Below are 22,862 nucleotides of genomic sequence, written 5' to 3'. Positions count from 1 at the left end.
CTCAGTTTTGCAGATGGAGAACTGAAGCACAAAAAGGTTAAGTGACCCCATGGCCAAGTCAGCGCCTGAGCTGGGCTGAGAACTCAGGAGTCCTAGGCTCCCAGCCTGAGCCCACATTGCTTTTCTAGAGACTCCTGCCCCTACTCCTCCCCTTTAGTGCAAGATGGACATCCAAGAGAGGCCATACCAGGAACCCTCCAAATATGAGGTTAACACAGGGACTGTGGTCAGAGCTGGCCCCCTGCGAGCACATCCAGCTGGGGACAGCATCGCTACTAATATCTGGGGGATGGGGACAACAGAGAGCACTGGGGGCAAGGTGGGGATGTGATCAGAGCACTTGGAATATGTCAGAGAGCAAATGACCAGCAAGGACACCCCCCCCCCCCCAGCTGGGATGGGGACTCCAGGACCACGTCCTCTCAGAAACAGGAGCTCCAGCCAGAGCAGCAGACACCATGCCAGGCCAAGCCTCCCCTCAGAGGAGACTGTCACTTTAGGAACCAGGCAAAGAGTTCCTTTCTCTACAGTCCTTGCCCTGGTAGTGCCCCTGGACTACAGACCCCGTCCCAAACCCAGTAAAGTGGTCAACACTTTAAGCAAAACACCCTGTGTCTGAGTGCAGTATTCACCGCAGGCAGCAAGTCTTGGGCATATCCAACCTTTCCCAATTCAAGCCTCACCATCTCTCCTCTGCTGATGAGCAAACAACGGAAGAATTTTGCCTCAACCCATGAGCATCAAAGGCTTGTGTATCACCTTCAGCTGTGGAAGTTACTGCCAGCCAGATTCTGTTATATTGGCTTTCAGCTGGAGGTGCTTGGTTGCTTTAAAGGCATGACAGTAAATCCTCTTAAAATATTACCCCTTATGTAAAATGTCTCTTCCGTTCCTGTGTCCAGAGTGTCATCCTGTCACAGAGTTGTGCGGAACATCTGTCTGAGAACAGGGTCCTCCTGGTCAGTTCTGTCCTATGGCTTACATTACGGAGTGTGGCTTATCAACAACGGAAAACGAAGGAGAGAGAAGTTGATTTGTGTGGACTTGTTTCATTTCTGCTTCACAGAGCTCTCTCGCCCTTTTGGAAAAGCGAGCCGGCCATGCTCCCACCTCCTCCTCACTAATGGAAAATTTTGCCCCGCTGCCCATTTGTGGCTGTCAATAACTTGGACAATAGAATGGCCTGAAGCCAAAACTGATCTCCCGCTCTAGTAACAAAAGCAGCACGACAATTGAGAACGACCCCCAGCCTGCCTGCCCCAACTTGGCTCTTTATCATCTCCTAATGGACCCCCTGATGGACACGGTGGAAGGCGCACAGCATGAGCGAGACAAGAACAGAGAGGAGAGAAACACAAAATCCAGGAGGATATTTTGCCACAACATTTCCAAAGAACGGACACATGATTAAAACTAACCTAAAAAATTGAGGGCTGTGTAACGACTTGCTGAATGCTCAGCCAAAGAGAGAGAGAGGTACACTCTGCCCTCCAGGCAATACAAAAAAACACACCTTTATTTTCCTCAGGGCCACAGCACCCAGTTTTCCACAGAGTGATGGCTCACATCAAACTCAAGCCCCAGCAAACATTTTGCTGGTTCATCCAAACTCTGAACCACTCTGAGCCTGGAGCCAACATACAACAACAGACCAGCTCTGGAGGGCGCCTGGCTTCTCCATGCCATCGCATGCCCTGTTTATAGCTGTTTTTCAGTCTCTTTGGGTAGCCAACAGAAGATAAGATAATCTCAGACTGTTTAATGACACAATATTATTGATGCGGGGCAAAGCTTGCCTTCTCCCTATAGGCCGGCCTCTGGCTCCAGAGCAGTTCTGTGAAGACCATGGCATCACCAGACTGGGGCAGGCTGGGGTGTTGCACTGAACAGAACCCAGCAATTCGCAGCACAACTGGGTAGCATGGACCTGAAAAAACAAGCCATGGGGAAGGTTTGACATGCTCAGCTTGCGTAGTGGAAGGGCAGTTCAGTGGACAGGATGCTAGCCTAGGGGGGAGCTGGTTCAATTTCTTGTTCCACCTCTGACTTCCTGCGTGACATGGGGCAAGTCACTTGTGTTTCCTAAAGGTCCATAGGCCGCTCATGGGCTTCCCAAAAGGACCCAGGCACCTCATCCGCACTGAAATCAATGAGTTTCAGGTGGTTTTGGGAATAACCTTCTCGATGCCTAAATCCCTTTAAAAATCTGGCCCTGAATCTGTCTGTGCCTCATTCCCCTGTGTTGTGAGGATAACGACGTTACTGATTGTGAGCTGCTACAGTCGGGGGGACGGATAAGTACCTACCAAAGACAGAATGTCCCTCTGATCAGATCACTGGGGCACACAATTCAAAAATGACTACACTGAAAAATACATTTCCAGGTGTCCTGCAAAACTGACATGAGGCTGGGCCATGGTAAAAGGGCTGGATCCCACTTCTCTTCAATCTGGCATGAGATGATATGACAATGTCACTATGCAACTTGACTAGCAAGGATCAGCACCTAGAGAGAAATACAGTTACTTCCAGGTAGCAACTCGTGGGAGAAGCTGGAGGGACAGGTGGAGTGTACCAGTGTTAGATTGAAAGGTTGAGGACTTCCTGGTGGCCAGTGAGCTCAAAACCAAGCAATAACATATTCTGAAGAGATATGTTTAATGAGAAAAGCAGAGAGAGAAAATGCCAAGAATGCACCACATGGCCCTGTTAACAGTGCTGTAGGGACCTTAACTTCTGTAGTGCCTGAATTTTTAAAATGATAATGGTGCAATTTTAACATTTCTTTATTGCAGTGCCTTACATTTCATTTCCTACTTTTGAAATAGAGACCTTAAAAAAAAAGAAGAAAAAGAAAACCAAGACTGGTGAGAGGCCTTTCAGCTCAGAGCTGCAGGCCTCCCTCTGTGACTATCCCCAACTATACCCTGGAGGATCAAAAAAAATTCATTTCAAAGAGGCACTGAGCAGAGCAGATGCCTCCCAGAGACCCAAAAAGCTTGCTGGTGTGGATTCATAGCTGCTATGGCTGAGGCAGGGAAAGCTCTATTTGCCTCATCCACAGTCACAACATAAGGAACCCAGAAAAGATGGCCTTTATGAGTACCCTGCTGTGTTTTCCTCTTTAGGTATACACTCTTCTACTCACTCCCCACATTTCTTACTGCAGGGTGAGCTCTGAAGCTTAGTTTTGATGCATTTTAAACTTTACCCACTCCAGGCATCTTGTCCAAGAAAAAAATACCAAGTGCTAATCATTGTAACTAAGTACAATGGAACTTGTAGAAGAGACTTCCTTATCAGGCAATTTCCTGTCTTAAAAGACCACTTCAAGTTATCTCTTATCAATCCCGGAACAGTTCTACTCTCTCTTTATAAGATCATTTCTGTTCAGACACAGAGGGAGAAATCTTCTCACCTTTGAAGTCAATAGGGACTTTGCCATTGACTTCAGGGGAGTCAGGATTTCACCCTAACTTTGTTGGTTCTTTGAGTGGTCACTTCTTAAGGCAGATTTCATTGCAATGTAATATTCATGGCTCACCCTCGATTTTTAATCATAGAATCATAGAATATCAGGGTTGGAAGGGGACCTCAGAAGGTCATCTAGTCCTACCCCCTGCTCAAAGCAGGACCAATCCCCAACTAAATGAAAAATATATCTCTGTTTTGTAAAATCAATTACTCTGCATGAAAATATACAGATCTGAGAACCACTTGGCAAAATGTGCCTATCCGTCACAGAGTAGAATTCAGGCATTATTGCTGTTTAACCACTGAACCAAGTTAAAGTAAAAAGGAAATGTTTCTAGCAGTATACTACCAGATTACAGCTTATCAATTATTGGTAGCTTCCCACATACATACACTGGTTATCTGTAAAGATAGGACTATTTAGGACTCCTCTTTCCCAGTTACTTAAGACGTTTCTCTCTGCGCAATCTCCATGGTTATCCCAACAAAATGAGTCACAATAGAAGAGTGCAGAGTATCAATTTAAGACAGATGTTTTTCATCATACAAGCGTGAAAACCTCCATTTTCTCAGTTTACCAGTTTCTGTTGACCCTGCCTATGGGTCTGCTGACTATAAAAAGAATGTCCCATGCAGTTAGGAGTGAAGGTTGGCACTTGAAAGGTTATTATTACTATAATGCTTCTGAGTCAGACTACCAGGGATACTAATGTTGGTCTTTCTACATATATCCCTCTGCAAAGGGAACCAGATGGGCATGTGAATGAAGGTCTGTTGGGTGCAGAAATCTAATTATGGAGATGACAGAACCAATCTAGCACAACTCAGTTATGCCTGTGTTGGGGTGGGGTTATTTTTTGTAGTTGTTGTTTTATTTTTGCTGCTCTCTCAGTAAGTTCACTGGGGCGTGCACAGCCCATCGATACAATCAATAGAGCAGCCGGAGCAGTTAATAAGCTGAGTGCTAGAGGGCAGAAAAAAGGCTTTTTACACAGCATGTACCCTAGTTCTGAAGACAAAAAATGAATGCTACAGTCCAGGCCTGTTCACCCGCACTGGCCTGACTTGGAACTGGGAGCTACTGGTATTTAGCAAACATTGGCATTTTTTTGTTACTAACCGAGGTCCTTCAGTTTTCTGGGAACCAGTAGCTGCAAAAACTGAAGTACCATCCAAGGCACACGGCAGAACCTGTCCCTGTGTTAGAGAACACCAAGCACCCATCAGAAAGAGCACAAACGGAGAAAGGCAGAGGGGGGTGGGAAGGAAGAAAGATAGCACACACACCCTCCCCCAATAACATGAAATGAAATGTCAGGACTTTTTGCATGAATTTCCATGCATATTTTAGCCAGTTTCAGAACAAAAAATATTTTAAATGGCAGCTGGTTGCCTTGGGGAAAAGAGGTGTCTGGACAGTAACTGAGAAACCAACAAAGGTAACCTTACCTCTTTGGAGGATACTGTTTCTAAAGCAAAGAAAGATGGCATATGCCTTAACTATAAGCCCTCACACCTCTCTATCCTAAATACTTTACAAGGAATACCCAGGACAGGACTTTCTGAGATCTCACCAGTCTTTTGACATTTCACCACTATCAAAAAGTTTATTGTTAGGCCCACAGCAAATCTCATCATTAGAATGTGGGCTGGGAATGCAAAAGGAGACTATTCCTCAAGAAAATAGAAGCATTGAAGGCTGTTCATATCACTGACTATTCCCAAACGTATCATGGTGCCTAAGGAGCAGGGGACTCATGCCTGGGAAGCCCAGCCACGGGACTGTTACGTACAAAGCTCTCTGAGGAGAAAGTTCCTCATTTTACTATCCTATGTTTTTTTAACTGCATTTTTATTTATTTACAGGCATTTCCATGCCAACTGATCATCGCTGGGATATTATCACAGTCCCAACACAGGTGGTCTGAGTGTGAGTTGGGAGCCAGGAGGTGTCAGATACCAGGAGGTCAGAGGCTGAGACAGGCCAGAGAGTAGACTGAGTCTGCTGTCAGGAGGCAGGTAGGGTCTGGCAGCGGGAGTGGATCCTCAGCAGGAGAAACCCAGTTGCATAGACAGCTTCCGGTTCCTCTGCTTGGTTTAAATAAAAGCAGGGAACAAATCAGGATCCCCGAAGTTCCACAAATCAGCACCTAGGACTGGTGTCCTCTGCCAGTGTGGAGGCTGCAATTCTAGCAGCTGCTAAAAGGGCAGTGGGTGGTAGTTTGGCACTTACTGGTATCTAAGGGCCTTGTAGCAGAGGGTTCAAGCCCTGTGCTTCCCTGACAGGTATTTGTATTTCATGGTTAATATGAATACTGGGCCAGCTTCTGTTGGTGGAAGAAACAAGCTTCTGAGCTACACCGAGCTCTTAGTAAGGGGCCCGCAGCGTGTGTCACTCTAGAACCACTCAGAGGTGAGCTGGGCCCGAGACAGCAATCAGCACCTGCAGGCTGAGCAAGTTTTCAGACCTGCTCGGAGGAGTCACAGAAGTGTTTTGTGGAGGAAAAAGGGAAGCTGGTGGGGAAGAGGGAAGAAAAAGACCCCCTCCCCCTCCAGAACGGGGCACTGGGGCACATTGACCGAGTCACCAACATGCTCATTCCTAGTCGATTCCACCCCCCTTCACTCAGTGATCGTAACGCAATCCATCCCTGGGACATGCCCCAGGGTACAGTCTGGGCTGCTGGACAGCTGTGTCCCCTCAGTTCTCCAACCTGGGGAATGTCCACACTCCTGCTCCCCCCAGCCTCCAGCGTGTAACTCATCCCCGGCCACATTGTATGAGCGCTAGAGCCCGCCACTCATGAATTACACTGCAGGCAACACCAGCAAACTCCCAGTCCCAGACTTCCCCCCAGAAACATGCATCTCGTGCTGCCCAGCACCCTGCTGGACAATGCCAGCTCATCGAAAGTCTGTCATTTCACTAATAGAAAATGGTATGCACAAACCTTGTTATCCCAGAAGGACTTTCCCGAACACTGCAATCCAAACACCCACTGGTTTAGGTAAAATAATAAAACAAATGTATTAATTACAGGAAGATCGATTTTAAGTGACTACAAGTAATGAGGTGTAAAAGTCAGAACTGGTTACAAGGAAATTAAAGGTAAAATGCAACTAGCACTTAACAAGCTAAGTGATTTCAAAGCAAAGGTCTCTCTCGCCACATGTTCCAGCAGTCTCACTGGCTGAATCCTTTGTCCCCCCGCTCTCCCCCACCCCCAGTCCAATGCTGCTTCCTTTCGTCTTCAAGTGTTGTTGATGCTGTTGGAGCAAAGGAGAGAGAATTTGGGGCATTTGCTCTCTCCTCTTATAGCACTTTCTCTTGTGCAAGAATCTTCTCCAGCTGAGATTCAGGAGACAGAAAGCTGGTGTGGGCAGGAACCTTAAGCTGTTTCTTTGTCAAAATGTAGGTTTTTTAGAACATAAGACCAGCCACACTGGGTCAGACCAAAGGTCCATCTAGCCCAGTGTCCTGTCTTCCGAAATGGCCAATGCCAGGTGCCTCAGAGGGAATGAACAGAACAGGTAATCATCCAGTGATCCATCCCCTGTTGCCCATTCCCCGCTTCTGGCAAACAGAGGCAAGGGACACCATCCCTGCCCATCCTGGCTAATAGCCATTGATGCACCTATTCTCCATGAACGTATCTAGTTCTAGTTCTTTTTTGAACCCACACCCACTTTCCTGCCAAAGAGTGGCCACTTAATCAGGTGGTGGGCCATTTGATCTTGTCAACACCTGGCTCAGGCACTGGGGAACTGGTTTATGACTGCCCTTCCGAACATGCTGGAGCATGCCCCAATAATATCACACAGTAGAATCTTATACGATGTTGCCACACACACTTTACCAGGACAATGATGCTCAGCAAATCATGAGTTTTCAAACGATCCCTCACAAGGCCCACTTTGTACAACATTTAACATAATTCTCTGACAGGGGTGAACAGAGGGGTACAGACTGTCACAATCCCCTCCCCGCTCAGCACCTGCCCAGAACCTCAGCTCCCTCCAACCCAGACCCCACCAGCTCCAAAACTCCCCCTTCTTCCTACCTAAGCTTTACACAGTTCAGGGCCACCCTCTCGGTGCAGAATGCTCTCCCACCCAACACCCCCACACCCCCCCGCATGCACACACACACACACACACAGATTTCCAGGCCAGAAGGGACCATTGTGACCATCTAGTCTGATCTCCTGCTCAGCACAGGCCAGAGACCTGCCCCACAATCATTCCTAGAGCAGAGCTCTTAGAAAAACATCCAGTCTTGATTTAAAAGTTCCCAGCGATGGAGAATCCAGTGGTTAATTTACTCTCACTGATAAATATTTATGCCATATTTCCAGTCTGAATTTGTCTGGCTTCAACTTCCAGTTATTGGATCGTGTTAGACCTTTTCTTTGCTAGATTCGTGAGCCCATTATTAAATATTTCTTCCCCAAGTAGCTACTTATAGACTGTGATCAGGTCACCTCTTAACCTTCTCTTTGGTAAACTAAAGAAATTGAGCCCCTTGAGTCTATCACTATGAGGCAGGTTTTCTAATCCTTTAATCATTCTCGTGGCTCTTCTCTGAACCCTCTCCAACATCCTTCTTGAATTGTGGGCACCAGAATCGGACACAGGATTGCAGCAACAGTTGCACCAGTGCCCAATACAGAGGTAAAATAACTTCTTTACTCCAACTCGAGATTTCCCTGTTTATACATCCCAGGTTTGCATTATCCCTTTTGGGCACAGCATCGCACCGGGAGATCATGTTCAGCTGATTATCCACCCCAATCCCCAGATCTTTTTCAGAGTCCTTGCTTCCCAGGATAGAGTCCCACATCCTGTAAGTATGGCTGATATTCTTTGTTCCTAGAGCTATACGTTTATACGTAGCCATATTAAAACGCATATTGTTTGCTTGTGCCCAGTTTACCAAGCGATCCATATCGCTCTGAATCAGTGACCTCCTGTCCTCTTCATTATTTACAACTTCCCCAATTTTTGAGTCATCTGCAAACTTTATCAGTGTTTACAGTGCTTCCAGGTCATTGATAAACATGTTAAATAGTATCGGTCCAGTAACTGATCCCTACGTGACCCTGTGAAGTACACCTGCTTGATGACAATTCCCCATTTACAGTTACATTTTGAGACCTAGAGAGACAAGGTGGGTGAGGTCATATCTTTTATTCGATGAACTTCTGTTGGTGCAGGAGACAAGCTTGGGAGCTGACACAGAGCTCTTCTTCAGGTCTGGGAAAGGTACTCAGAGCAACACAGGTGGAACAAATTGGTTAGCATAGGTAGTTAACACACATTTCAAGGGACCATTCAAGGTGAAGTGGCCCATTAGTACCCTTCCAGTCAGGCAGCTGTGGGTGTTGTCTTTCCTTCCATTAACAGCCATTAATGGGCTGTTCCTGCATGAACTTACCAGTTTTTTTTTTAACCCAGTTCTTTTTTTCTTTTTCTTTTTTTTTGGCCTTCACAACATCCCAGGCAACAAGTTCCACAGGTTGACTACACACTGCGTGAAGCAATACTTACTTGTGTTTGTTTTAAACCTGCTGCCCACTAATTTCATTGAGTGACCCTTGGTTCTTGTGTTATGTAAAGGAGTAAATGCTGTTCATGATTTTATAGACCTCTACAGCTCTATCATCTATCATATCCCCCTGAGTCATCTCTTTTCCTACGTGAACAGTCCCAGTCTTTCTAATCTTTCCTAATACGGCAGCCGTTCCATACCCCTCATCATTTTTGTTGCCTGTTTCTGTATCTTCCATTCTACTGTATCTTTTTTGAGATGGGGCGACCACATCTGTACGCGGTATTCAAGGTGTGGGTGTACCGTGCATTTATATAGAGACATTATGATATTTTCGGTGACCAGGGTGACCAGATCTGCACGCAGTATTCAAGGTGTGGGCGTACCATGGATTTATATAGGGGCAATATGATATTTTCTGTCTTATTATTTAACTCTTTCCTAATGAGTCCCCAGCATTCTGTTCACTTTTTTGACTGCAGCTGCACACTGAGTGGATTATTTCAGAGAACAAACCACAATGACTCCAAGATCTCTTTCTTGAGTGGTAACAGCTAATTCAGACCCCATCTGTTTGCATGTAGAGTTGGGATTATGTCTTCCAATGTGCGTTACTTTGCACAATCTCCCTTCCGCTTCTGGTTCCCAACCCAAGGACCCTCTCTCCTGACTCAAGGCTCCCCTGCAATTCTCCTCTCTGGGCTGTCTGCCCATTCCTCCTCCTGGGCAACAGCTACCTGGTGGATGTTATCATGTTAAGGAGGTATCTACCTGATTAACAGCTGGTGCTAGTCTGCTGCTCCCTTGAATACCTGTTTCCTTAAAAAGCCATGTCATGGAACAGGGGTTGGCTAGTCCTAGGTTCCACTCCCTTAAAGGGGACAGACCGCCCTGCTAGAGGTTACCCCTTCTAACAATTCCACACACCACAATTGGGAAGCCCTGCATTAGCTGTAGGATCACATGCCTCGGCATACATTTCTATGAGCTCAGCTGGACCTTCCTGCACATGCTAGAGTTGCACTCATTTAGGCCAACCCACTGGCCCTGTTTCACGCTGTCACTGTCATGCACTTAGCTGCAAACTCGTGTCAGAGAGGTGGTATGGCATGCTACGGTCCTATCAGATGATCTCTCTTCAGGGGCTAAGAACCTACAATTTTATTCCATTATAAATCATTTAAAGCAGCTCAGCAGATGTGGAATTAGGAGGTGAGCAGAGACGTTCCATTTTACCAGGAGCAGCTCACATGCTGCTAAACTATAAGGTGGATAGAAAGACTATAAGGTGGATAGAAAGCTGGCTAGATTGTCAGGCTCAATGGGTAGCGATCAATGGCTCCATGTCTAGTTGGCAGCCGGTATCAAGCAGAGTGCCCCAAGGGTTGGTCCTGGGGCTGGTTTTGTTCAATATCTTCATTAATGATCTGGAGGATGGTGTGGATTGCACCCTCAGCAAGTTTGCAGATGACTCTAAACTGGGAGGAGTAGTAGATACCCTGGAGGGTAGGGATAGGATACAGAGGGACCTAGACAAATTGGAGGATTGGGCCAAAAGAAATCTGATGAGGTTCAACAAGGACAAGTGCAGAGTCCTGCACTTAGGACGGAAGAACCCAATGCACAGCTACAGACTAGGGACCGAATGGCTAGGCAGCAGTTCTGCAGAAAAGGACCTAAGGGTTACAGTGGATGAGAAGCTGGATATAAGTCAACAGTGTGCCCTTGTTGCCAAGAAGGCCAATGGCATTTTGGGATGTATAAGTAGGGGCATTGCCAGCAGATCGAGAGATGTGATCGTTCCCCTCTATTCAACATTGGTGAAGCCTCATCTGGAGTACTGTGTCCAGTTTTGGGCCTCACACTACAAGAAGGATGTGGAAAAATTGGAAAGAGTCCAGCGGAGGACAACAAAAATGATTAGGGGACTGGAACACATGACGTATGAGGAGAGGCTGAGGGAACTGGGGATGTTTAGTCTTCAGAAGAGAAGAATGAGGGGGGATTTGATAGCTGCTTTCAACTATCTGAAAGGGGGTTCCAAAGAGGATGGATCTAGACTGTTCTCAGTGGTAGCAGATGACAGAACAAGGAGTAATGGTCTCAAGTTGCAGTGGGGGAGATTTAGGTTGGATATTAGGAAAAACTTTTTCACTAGGAGGGTGGTGAAACACTGGAATGCGTTACCTAGGGAGGTGGTGGAATCTCCTTCCTTAGAAGTTTTTAAGGTCAGGCTTGACAAAGCCCTGGCTGGGATGATTTAGTCGGGGATCGGTCCTGCTTTGAGCAGGGGGTTGGACTAGATGACCTCCTGTGGTCCCTTCCAACCCTGATATTCTATGATTCTATGAACGTTAAATACCTCAGAAGCTCCTTGAGATATAGACAATCAGAAAGCAGCTGTGATGTAAAGCTATGGTTCTTGACACTGCAGGCTGCATTTAGCTGGACACTGGTCCGTCTATTGACTCTTTTAATAACATCCCCCCTGCACGAAAAGGGCATGCTATTAAGAGCAGGTTTCAGAAGGGGCATCGGGGCCTTTAAGTGAGGTGACTGATCCAGAGCATCGTGTTTTCACAGTAGCAAAAGTATATTTTTAAGTGGTAACTGCTGAACTCTTCAGAGACAATCTCTTTCGCAGACACCCACGCTGATTGTCTGGGCTCTTCTTACAGAAAGGTGCTAGTTTTCCAAATCCACTTCCCAGGCCCCGATGTTCAGCGGATCACGGTGGTGTTTTCTCCAATGCTTAGTGCCAAAGAGATCAGACCTGCTCTTGTCTATGGCTTGCTCATTTTCCAGTCAAATCAGATTCATTCTGCTGTCCACCTGCTTCATGCCCACGTCCTGATGTTACCACCCAGCCTCCCTCCACGCTGAAGACAATGACGCTCTATTTACATACTATTGAAATAAAGCTAGCAAGCTAACAAACAGAGCAGGAGACAGCTTCCAGCAGGGAAGAGAAACTTTATCTGGGCTATAAAGACAGGGGGTCTGAACCGCTAGTGATAAGCAGTTGGCTCACCTGATTGTATGCAGTATCACTGTGTTATAAAAGTGTATCGAGTGAGGTGGTTTATGAAACCCTGTGGCACACTGGTGATGGATATCATTGTACAGTGTTTGCATTAACACTGTGTAAGGGATTATGGATATTAGGCTTTGTAGTCTGTGTCCAAACAAAGGGAGAAACAGGTCTCTCCCAGACAGGAGGGAACATCACAGCCATCTGTCTACCTGTCTCCAATGAAATTAAACAAGGTGTGACCAGAAACAATGGAGGCTCCATTTTCCATAGAAATCAGAAGGAGGATGGGAAGCCCACAGGAAGGGAAGAACAGCATGAGATCATCTGGCCTCTTGAAACAAGGCCACTGACCTTTGGAAGACAGAAGCAAGGATAGAAGCCATTTTGGCATCCAGCCCAAGACAGACACAAGGGAAGAGAGCTCTTGCAAGCTAAGGAAGATGGATCCTTTAACCAAGAGGTTGGGGGCAGTTGAAGTCTCTGGGATTGAATATAGTAAGAAACCGGCTTAGGCAAAGATCTTTCACCTATGAAGACAAGGGAAACCAGCCCCTTGTGCTTCTGTGAAAGGTCCCGACTGAGGGAAAGACAGCCATGGCTGGGAAGAAGGAAGATTGATGAGAGAAACCATCTTGAACAAAGCCTAGATTAAGTTCCAGACTTTTAGGTGTGTGTTTTCACTTTTTCTTTTTTTTACTTGTAACCATTCCTAACGGTGTTCCTTTTACTTGGCATCACTTCCGTTGTTGTTAAAAAATTTGTTTTATTTTTATGATAAACTAACTCAGTGCTGTTTGTAGGGAAGGGTGCATTTACCCCAGTTAGGTTAATAAGCTGTGATGTGCTTTTATCTCTTTAAAGGAACAACATATTTTATTATTTCTCTGAGCGGTCCAGCTGAGAGCTGGCCACTTCAGGGCACATGGTTTGGGGGGAAATTTGGGACTGGGATTGTTTTGGGGGTCAGCTCGCTGGTTGTAACCAAGGCTGGTGGAAGGCAGAGTGGGGCTGTAGACAGGCTGCTGGGGTCAGAGCTGTCTCACACACACCCACAGTCAGGGTGTGACCTGCATACTGGTAGGCTGGTTGTGGGGGTCCCAGGCTGGGAGCTACAGCAGCAAAGCACTATGAAGCACCCAGAGCTGCAGGTTGAGTGGGGACAAACCCCTCACTGGTATGCATTGCACTCAGAATACATGACAGAGCCATAGTGGACAAGCAACTCAGCATGAGTTTCCAGAGCAATGGTGTTGCAGAAAGGGCTAATTCAATCCTGGGAGGTGTAAAAGGGGGAGTGCTGAGCAGTTGGGCAGGAGGTGATTTACATCTGTACACGGCATTGGCAAGACAGAGACTCGAACACCGCAAACAGTTCTGGGGGTGACATTTTTTAATGATGTTGAAAGATTGGAGAGGGTGCAGAAAAGAGCCACAAAATGATGAAGGTGGAGAAAATTCCTTGCAGTGAGAGACTTAAAGAGCTCAATCTGTTTATCTTATCATAAAGAAAATTAATCATGGTACATAAGTACCTTCCTGGTGTGAAAACACTGGGCACTCAAGGGCTCTTGACTCTAGCAGAGAAAGGCAGAACAAGAACACACGGTTGGAAGCTGAAGCCAGACACATTCAAATTAGAAATCACACACAATTTTTAATGAGGGTGATTAACTAGGGGAACAAGCTACCAAGGGAAGTGGTGGATTCTCCATCTCTTGGTGTCTTCTAATCAAACCTGGATGCATTTCGGAAAGTTATGCTTAAACAAACACCAATTGTTCAGCTCAGTATTGTGGTAATTGGCTGAAATTTAATTGCTTGCAGATACGTGAGATCAGACTGGATGATCTAATGGTCCCTACTGATAGTCTTAAATTCTATGAACCCCTGAATCAGTGTACGGGTTTTATGGCTTGTGCTATTTCCACTAGAGATTCACCTCCTTGTGTTTGATTACCAATCGGCAGGTCTGATGCTAATCTGAGAAAAATCAAAATTGATGATCAGCTTGAAAAAAACATGTAGTTATATATACAAAATCAGATGTTAATTGAGATTGTCATTTTTCATTATGGCAACACTGTGTATACTGGTCACTAAGACAGCTTTTGGGGAATTTTTTTACTATGCTTTTGTTGGAGAATGCCAATTCATTGAAACTTTTGGGTATCAGTCTTTAGAATTTCTGGTCAGAGAGAGCTCCATCCCAGAGCAGCCGACAAACCAGTGGTTAGCTCACTCAGTTGGTAGCAGGAGATGCAGATTTAAAGCCTTATTCTGTCTAATTCATATCAGAGACTCAGACCTAGATCTTCCCTATTCCAGGCTATTGGCTGTTTAGGGATGGGTACCTCTTTCTCACGTTTTTTTCATGAAAATGTTTGAAAGCTGTAAATTTCATTCCGATACGGAACAAAACCAAATCTCAAAACCTTGAATTTTTTTTGCAAAACAGAATTTTTGTTTTCTGGCTAGCTCTAATTACTATAAAAAGAAAAGGAAGACTTATGGCACCTTAGAGACTAACCAATTTATTTGAGAATAAGCTTTCGTGAGCTACAGCTCACTTCATCAGATTAAAAGTGAACAACATTGGAGAGAGTGTAACGATGCCACAGTTTCATGAAAAAGTTGGCTTCCCAGAAATCTAAAGGATAAATATATGATTCTTTGCAGCCCCCCAAAAATCACAAAGTATTTATCAAGAATTATCATCAGCATTGTATTTTTGTGTTAGTGTACATTCTTTATTTACTATTTCTAACTGCTAACAGTTGCCTACATCTGAGCAGTGTGAGTTAAAAGTTAACGTATATTAAATAGCAAAAATGTAAAATACAGTATTTGTGTTCAATTACTTTGGTCACACATATAAACTAATAGCACTGTTCGTATAGTTTGTCATTATTTATGAAATTTTATGTATGTTAATTTTTAATTTCACTTTTTATTTCATGTCTTAATTTTTTTTCATTTTTAATATTTGGAAATTCATAGAAAAAATACATTTGCATATTCTTGTGAATTTTTAACACAAAAATTACATCATGCCTTAAAGTTTGGGAAATAAGTACTTAAGGAATTTTTAAACTGTTTCTCTTTAAAATAATCAAATTATTACGATGTTTTCCAGCAGTTCTACTTTTCATTGTGTGTGTTTGACTACTACTCTTCATTAGACTAATGAGCTGCAATATATTGTAACCCCTTAAACTTTGGTTAGTCTAATAATACAGTAGCATTCCAATAGAAATAATGAAAAGTAGAGGGTGGAAGGGAAAGAGCTTGGGTCACGGTCATTTCCAGTGACATAGCTGATGATGTCACTTACTGTGATGTCATCATCTTGCTCTCTCATCTCTCCCATCGATACTAGGAGCAGTGTATCACTAAAAGCAAGGGCCATTTCTAACATTCTCCATCTCAGCAAAGGCTCAGTGGAACATCCCGGAACCGGAAAGGCCCTTCTGCAGCTCGAGGGTGTTCCCGCTGCACAAGAGCCAAGGCCTGCTCTAAGAGGGGCAGTGGGAGAGCACCCCACAGAAAAGGCTGGAGGAAAAGGCAAGGGAGAATGTTAAACACCCTACAAGCAGTGGTTGCTCCCTGCTCTCCTATCATTACCTGTACTGTGCTCCGTGGGGGAAGACGTAAATGCCGAGACAAGGTTGCATGAGTGACTTTATTGTGCTTGTCCATCCTTTCCAGCTTTTGGGGGCCCTGGGGCAAAATCTAAAACTGAGGCTCAGGGCTGGGAGGAGTTGAAGGCGATTGAGCTGCCACACACTCACGCCACAGCAGCGGCTCCTGTCCTGGAAGGGTAAAGCCAGCTCCCTGCTCCGGGCATTGTAACCAGGTGCACAGGGTCACAGCACCACTCAGGTTTGGCCAGGTCACCCCTCTGTGGATAGTGGAACAGCTGGACCACATCTGAATGAGAGATGCTGTGACCTAGTTCGTGGGATTGGCACTCGCTCAAATTTGGCTGGGCCCAGTTTGCATGGCACTGCGGCCCCTGTGAACCAAGTTGCAGGGCCACCCTCAGACTCCATCAGAGGTGGCTTGCAGCAAATGGCCCCTTTTGCCCCACTTCCTCCCTCTGGGCAGCCCTGCTTTGCAGAGTTTGAGGCTACATTTAAGAGGAACTGTCCAAAGGTGAGGCTTTGTTTAATATGCACCATTCTTTGAAAGGCACTTTCCAAATGACCGGTGTTACCGCTGGGCAAGCTTAGCTTTAACCTAAAGTTTTGTGCCTGTGTATAAAAATAAAGCCAAGGGATCTGTACAGAGGGCTTAAAGGAAGCTAGAGAGAGCTCAGTCTGGTGCCATCAACTTGCAATCTGGCCAGTTTCATAAAATACGTTAAAGCTCATTTCCCCTCCCTTGGGGTCCCCTTTCCATTTGCTCTGGCTGTCCAGTCACGTTTTCCTATTTCTAAAGGACATTTCTCTCCATGGCTCTGGTTGTGCAAGACCCACAAAACAAAAGGGAATCAAACCAGGGCCCAGATTTTTAAAGGCACTTAAGGGTTCCTATGCTCAGCGTTAACAAAATGTGTTTTCAACTACAAGGAACCAGCTGAAAGAGACAGGTTTCCCTACTCTTTTCCAGTTACACCATAGGAGTTGCTTTGAACAGTGGCAGGCAACAAACTTCCAGACAAAAGTATGATTGCAAGCTGAGGTGCCCCTTGAACAACACTCGCTGGGAAACCAAAGGAGTTGTTTTCCAAATCCCACTGTCTGCAGCCCTGCAAAAATCTCTCTGGCCTCTGTTCATGTAGACAGAACAGTCTGGTCTGGATTCTCGGTATGGAGAACAAGGGCAGGATGCAGGGATTCTGGAGAAGGCATGAAATATTGGCACTTGTCACTGACCCTCAAGGATAAAAAAAAAGCAAGAAATGGCATTCTCTTCCCCCCCTCTGCCCCCCGCAAATCAAAACTAACCTGTCGTGTCATGCACGATCTGTGTCACTATCAATATTTTCCACAGCAGAGCCAGCAGCCTCATGGTGCTCGGTGCTCGGGAGGACGGGAAGGAGGTGCTGGGATCTGGCTGGGCCGTTGGAGTCCCATTCCATCCCGCAGGCAACCTGAGCCTAGGCCCCAGCCCCAAGTCTGACTGCGCGCGTGTGGGTCAAGGACACAGGGACGAATGCGGCTGATGTCACGCGGCTGTTCACCCCATTAAGCCCTGCAGCAGCTCCTTCCTTTCTTCTCTATGGAAAAGGGGCCTTGTTTGGGAGCCAAGTAGTCTCAGAGAGCCCTTGAAGCCCAAGGCTGCTTGCCTGCGTCTCACACCGCTGCAGTCATAAGAACACAAGAACGGCCAGAGTGGATCAGACCAAAGGTTCATCTAGCCCTAGGCGCCGAGTTCAAATGGTGCCAGTGGGTGCCCCACCCCCCTCTGCCCCCTGCCCCACCCCTCCCGCCCCCATTCCAACCCCTTCCCCAAAGTCCCTGCCCCAACTCCGCCCCCTTCCTGCCCCTACTCAACTCCTTCCCCAAATCCCCGCCCCGGCCCCACCTCTTCCCCGAGCGCGCCACGTTCCCGCTCCTCCCCCCCCGCCTCCCTCCTGGAGCTTGCTACAGCTGTTTGGCCCGCAAGCCCTGGGAGGGAGGGAGAAGCGGGGACGCGGCACGCTCGGGGAGGAGGAGGTGAGGTGGGGGGTGAGGGGAGCTTGGCCGCCGGTGGGTGCAGAGCACCCACTAATTTTTCCCCATGGGTGCTCCAGCCCCAGAGCACCCCACGGAGTCAGCACCTGTGCAGCTAGCCCAGCGTCCTGTCTTCCCACAGTGGCCAGTGTCAGGTGCCCCAGAGGGAATGAACAGACCAGGCGATCAACAAGTGATCCATCCCCGGTCCCCTGCCAGTGCCTGTGAGCCCAGCCATGCCATGGGCACTGACCAGTGCAGAGAGTTTAAAATTCAGAAAAACGCCATTTCTGTGCTGGTCTGGGGGGCTCCTTGCATCCCCGCCCCCGCTTCCTCGGCCCCTATTCGATCCACTCCTGGGCAGCCTGTTCGTTACTTCCCACCGCCGCAGGAAACAGCTGGCAAAGCCCTGCCCTGGACCGAGCACCTCTCTCAGTCCACTGGCACCCAGGAACCACATTCTGGCCTTTGCTGGTCAGCTCTCCAGTGGGGTGGGCACAGGGAGATCTTCACACCCCCCTTAGAGAACCTTTGCAGGAGGCAGCCAGAATCCCGACACCGGTGCTTCCTGCGCCCAGGCGAAGAGAAGTCCGAACGGCACCAAAGCCTCCAGACTGGAGGTGGCTGGCGGAGCCCGTGGCAGTCGCTTCACCCTCCTCCAGGCGCCCTGGCAGCCTGAAGCCAACGCTGCCGGGGACTTGGGGGGGGCAGCAGCTTTTACAGCCTATAATAGCTGCTGCTCCTGGCATGCTTCCCCAGCATCCACAGCAGCAGTGCGCCTGACTCCATCCTCCCCAAACAGAAAGCACCAGGGACTTGCTGCCAGGCGTGCACACACCCAAAATTCACACTGCTTACACAGCTGTAGCTTTAAAAGCCAAAACATGGGGAACTCACTCAACCCTGAGGCATGTGGACGTAAAAGAGGACGGCTGTCCCAGGAGACTGGTCTCTTTCACTGCGTGAGCACTGTCTATACTGTACATTTCGTGATTCAGCATTTCCCATGTGCACTATGGACAATAATAAAAATTAATCCACAACTGTCTTCATGGATCTAAACTGAGGAGTACCCCTGAGAGAGAAACATTTATTTTAAGCAGAACAAAGTAGTGAGTAGTTCAGTTCTGTAATATCACGGAAGAAATCACACACTAGCTTATTATTCCCAGACAAAAATCATATGAATTTGAAAAATCATTATTAGAAACATAGATGGCTGGGTTTGCGATGACCGCGAGAACCGCATGGTGACTTGCCGGCCTGGTGTGAAGGTTGCAGATCTCTCGAGACATCTGGATAGACTTATGTGTAGTGGTGGGGAGGAGTCGGTGGTCGTGGTACATGTAGGTACCAGTGACATGGGGAAGGAGAGGAGAGAGGTCCTAGACACCAAACTTAGGTTGCTAGGTAAGAGATTGAAGTCCAGGACCTCCATGGTCGCATTCTCTGAAATGCTCCCAGTTCCACACACAGGGCCAGTTAGACAGGTAGAACTGCAGGGTCTCGATGCGAGGATGAGACAATGGTGTAGGGAGGAGGGGGTTAGATTTATTAGGAACTGGGGAAGTTTTTGGGAAAGGAGGAGCCTGTACAGGAAGGATGGGCTCTACCTAAACCAAAATGGAACAAAATTGCTGGTACTGAAAATTAAAAAGGTCGTTGAGCAGTTTTAAACTAAGGGCTGGTGGAGAGCCGACAGGTGCGGAGGAGCACGTGATTCGGACAGAGACATCCCTTAGGGGAGGATCTATTAATGGAGAATCTCTATGTCCTAGTAAAGAGAAGAGGATGGAAGATGATAAAATACAGGTAGGATCTGATGAGAAAGTCAAATGAAAAAAAGTCCCATTCAATTACATCATGTAATGGCAGACAGCTAAAAAGTGACAAGTTTTTGAAGTGCTTACATACCAATGCTAGGGGTCTAAATAATAAGATGGTGAACTTGAATGCCTCGTATTAAATGAGGATATTGATATAACAGGCATCACAGAAACTTGGTGGAATGAGGATAATCAATGGGACACAGTAATACCAGGCTACAAAATATATCAGAAGGACAGACCAGGTCCTGCTGGTGTGGGAGTGGCTCTATATGTGAAAGAAAGCGTAGAATCAAATGAAGTAAAAATCTTAAATGAACCAAACTGCACCATAGAATCTCTCTGGATAGTAATGCAGAGATAAAGTTTCTTGACACCTTAAACGACTGCTTCTTGGAGCAGCTAGTCCTGGAACCCACAAGGGGAGAGGCAATTCTTGATTTAGTCCTAAGTGGAGCTCTGGATCAGGTCAAAGAGGTGAATATAGTTGACCCGCTTGGTAATAGTGACAGTAATATAATTAAATTTAACATCCCTGTGGCGGGAAAAACACCACAGTGGCCCAACACTAGCATTTAATTTCAGAAAGGGGAACTACACAGAAATGAGGAGGTTAGTTAAGCAGGAATTTAGGAGGGAGGAATAGCTCAGTGCTTTGAGCATTGGCCTGCTTAAACCCAGGGTTATGAGTTCAATCCTTGAGGGGGCCATTTGGGATCTGGGGCAAAAATTGGGGATTGGTCCTGCTTTGAGCAGGGGGTTGGACTAGATGACTTCCTGAGGCCCCTTCCAACCCTGATATTCTATGAAATTAAAAGGTACAGCACCAAAAGTGAAACCACTGATGGAAACTTTTTAAAGACACTATAAGAGAGGATCAACTTAAATGTATACCCCACATTAAAAAACATAGTAAGAAAACCAAAAAAGAGCTAAACAACAAAGTAAAAGAAGCAGTGAGAGGCAAAAAGGCATCCTTTAAAAAGTGGAAGTTAAATCCCATTGAAGAAAATAGAAAGGAGCAAAAACTCTGGCAAATGAAGTGTAAACATATAATTAGGAAGAATTTGAAGAACAGCTAGCCAAAGACTCAAAAAGTAATAGCAAAAGATGTTTTAAGTAGATCAGAAGCAGGAAGCCTGCTAAACAACCACTGGGGCCACTGGATGATCGAGATGCTAAAGGAGCACTCAAGGACGATAAGGCCATTGTGGAGAAACTAAATGAACTCTTTGCATTGGTCTTCACAGCTGAGGATGTGAGGGAGATTCTGAAACCTGAGCCATTCTTTTTAGGTGACAAATCTAAGGAACTGTCCCAGATTGAGGTGTCATTAGAGGAGGTTTGGGAACAAATTGATAAACTAAACAGTAATAAGTCACTGGGACCAGATGGGATTCACCCAAGAGTTCTGAAGGAACTCAAATGTGAAATTGCAGGACTACTAACTGTAGTCTGTAATCTATTATTTAAATCAGCTTCTGTACCAAATGACTAGAGGATAGCTAATTGGATGGGCAATTTTTAAAAAGGGCTTCAGAGGAGATCCCGGCAATTACAGGCCGATAAGCCTGACTTCAGAACCAAGCAAACTGGTTGAAACTGTAGTAAAGAACAAAATTGTCAGACATATGGATGAACATAATTTGTTCGGGAATAGTCAACATGGTTTTTGTAAAGGGAAATCATGCCTCACCAATCTACTAGAATTCTTTGAGAGGGGTCAACAAGCATGTGGACACGGAGGATCCAGTGGATATAGTTTTCAGAGTAACAGCCGTGTTAGTCTGTATTCGCAAAAAGAAAAGGAGGACTTGTGGCACCTTAGAGACTAACCAATTTATTTGAGCATAAGCTTTCGAAAGCTTATGCTCAAATAAATTGGTTAGTCTCTAAGGTGCCACAAGTACTCCTTTTCTTTTAGTGGATATAGTGTTTTTAGATTTCAGAAAGCCTTTGACAAGGTCCCTCACCAAAGGCTCTTAAGCAAAGTAAGCAGTGATGGGATAAGAGGGAAGGTTCTCTCATGGACTGAGGAGTCTGGTGACACCTTAAAGACTAACAGATTTATTTGGGCATAAGCTTTTGTGGGTAAAAAACCCACTTCTTCAGATGCATGGAGTGAAAATTACAGATACAGGCATAGATATGCTGGCAGTATATGCAGTATATCTATGCCTCTATCTGTAATTTTCACTCCATGCATCTGAAGAAGTGGGTTTTTTACCCACAAAAGCTTATACCCAAATAAATCTGTTAGTCTTTAAGGTGCCACCAGACTCCTCATTGTTTTTGTGGATACAGACTAACACGGCTACCCCTCTGATCTAATGGATTGGTAACTGGTTAAAAGATAGGAAACTAAGGGTAGGAATAAATGGTCTGTTTTCTGAATGGAGAGAGGTAAATAGTGGTGTCCCCCAGGGGTCTGTACTGGGACCAGTCCTATTTAACATATTCATAAATGATCTGGGAAAAGGGGTAAAGAGTGAGGTGGCAAAATTTGCAGATGATACAAAACTACTCAAGACAGTTAAGCCCCAGGCAAATTGCCAAAAGGATCTCTCAAAACTGGGTGACTGGGTAACAAAATGGCAGATAAAATTCAATGTTGATAAATGCAAAGTAATGCACATTGGAAAACATAATCTCAACTATACATACAAAATGATGGGGTCTAAATTAGCTGTTACCTCTCAAGAAAGAGATGTTGGAGTAATTATGGATTCTCTGAAAACATCCACTCGATGTGCAGCGGCAGTCGAAAAAGCAAACAGAATGTTAGGAATCCTTAAGAAAGGGATAGATAAGCAGACAGAAAATATCATGTTGCCTCTATATAAATCTATGGTACGCCTACATCTTGAATACTGCGTGCAGATGTGGTCGCCCCATATCTCAAAAAAGATATATTGGAATTGGAAAAGGTTCAGAAAAGGGCAACAAAAATAATTAGGGGTATGGAACAGCTGCCATATGAGGAGAGATTAATAGACTGGAACTTTTCAACTTGGAAAAGAGACAACTAACAGGGGATATGATAGAAGTCTATAAAATCATGACTGGTGTGGAGAAAGTAAATGAGGAAGTATTATTTACTCCTTCTCATAACACAAGAACTAGGGGCCACCAAATGAAATTACTTGACAGCAGGTTTAAAACATACAAAAGGAAGTATGTTTTCACACAACGCACAGTCAACCTGTGGAACTCCTTGCCAGAGGATGTTGTGAGGGCCAATACTATAACAATTTCAAAAAGAACTATATAAATTCATGGAGGATAGGTCCATCAAAGGTTATGTGGTGGGGCGTGTGCCACACACT

This window comes from Lepidochelys kempii, chromosome 11, assembly GCF_965140285.1.
Source record: "Lepidochelys kempii isolate rLepKem1 chromosome 11, rLepKem1.hap1, whole genome shotgun sequence".
NCBI lineage: Eukaryota > Metazoa > Chordata > Testudines > Cheloniidae > Lepidochelys > Lepidochelys kempii.
Note: the sequence above shows the minus strand (reverse complement) of the source record.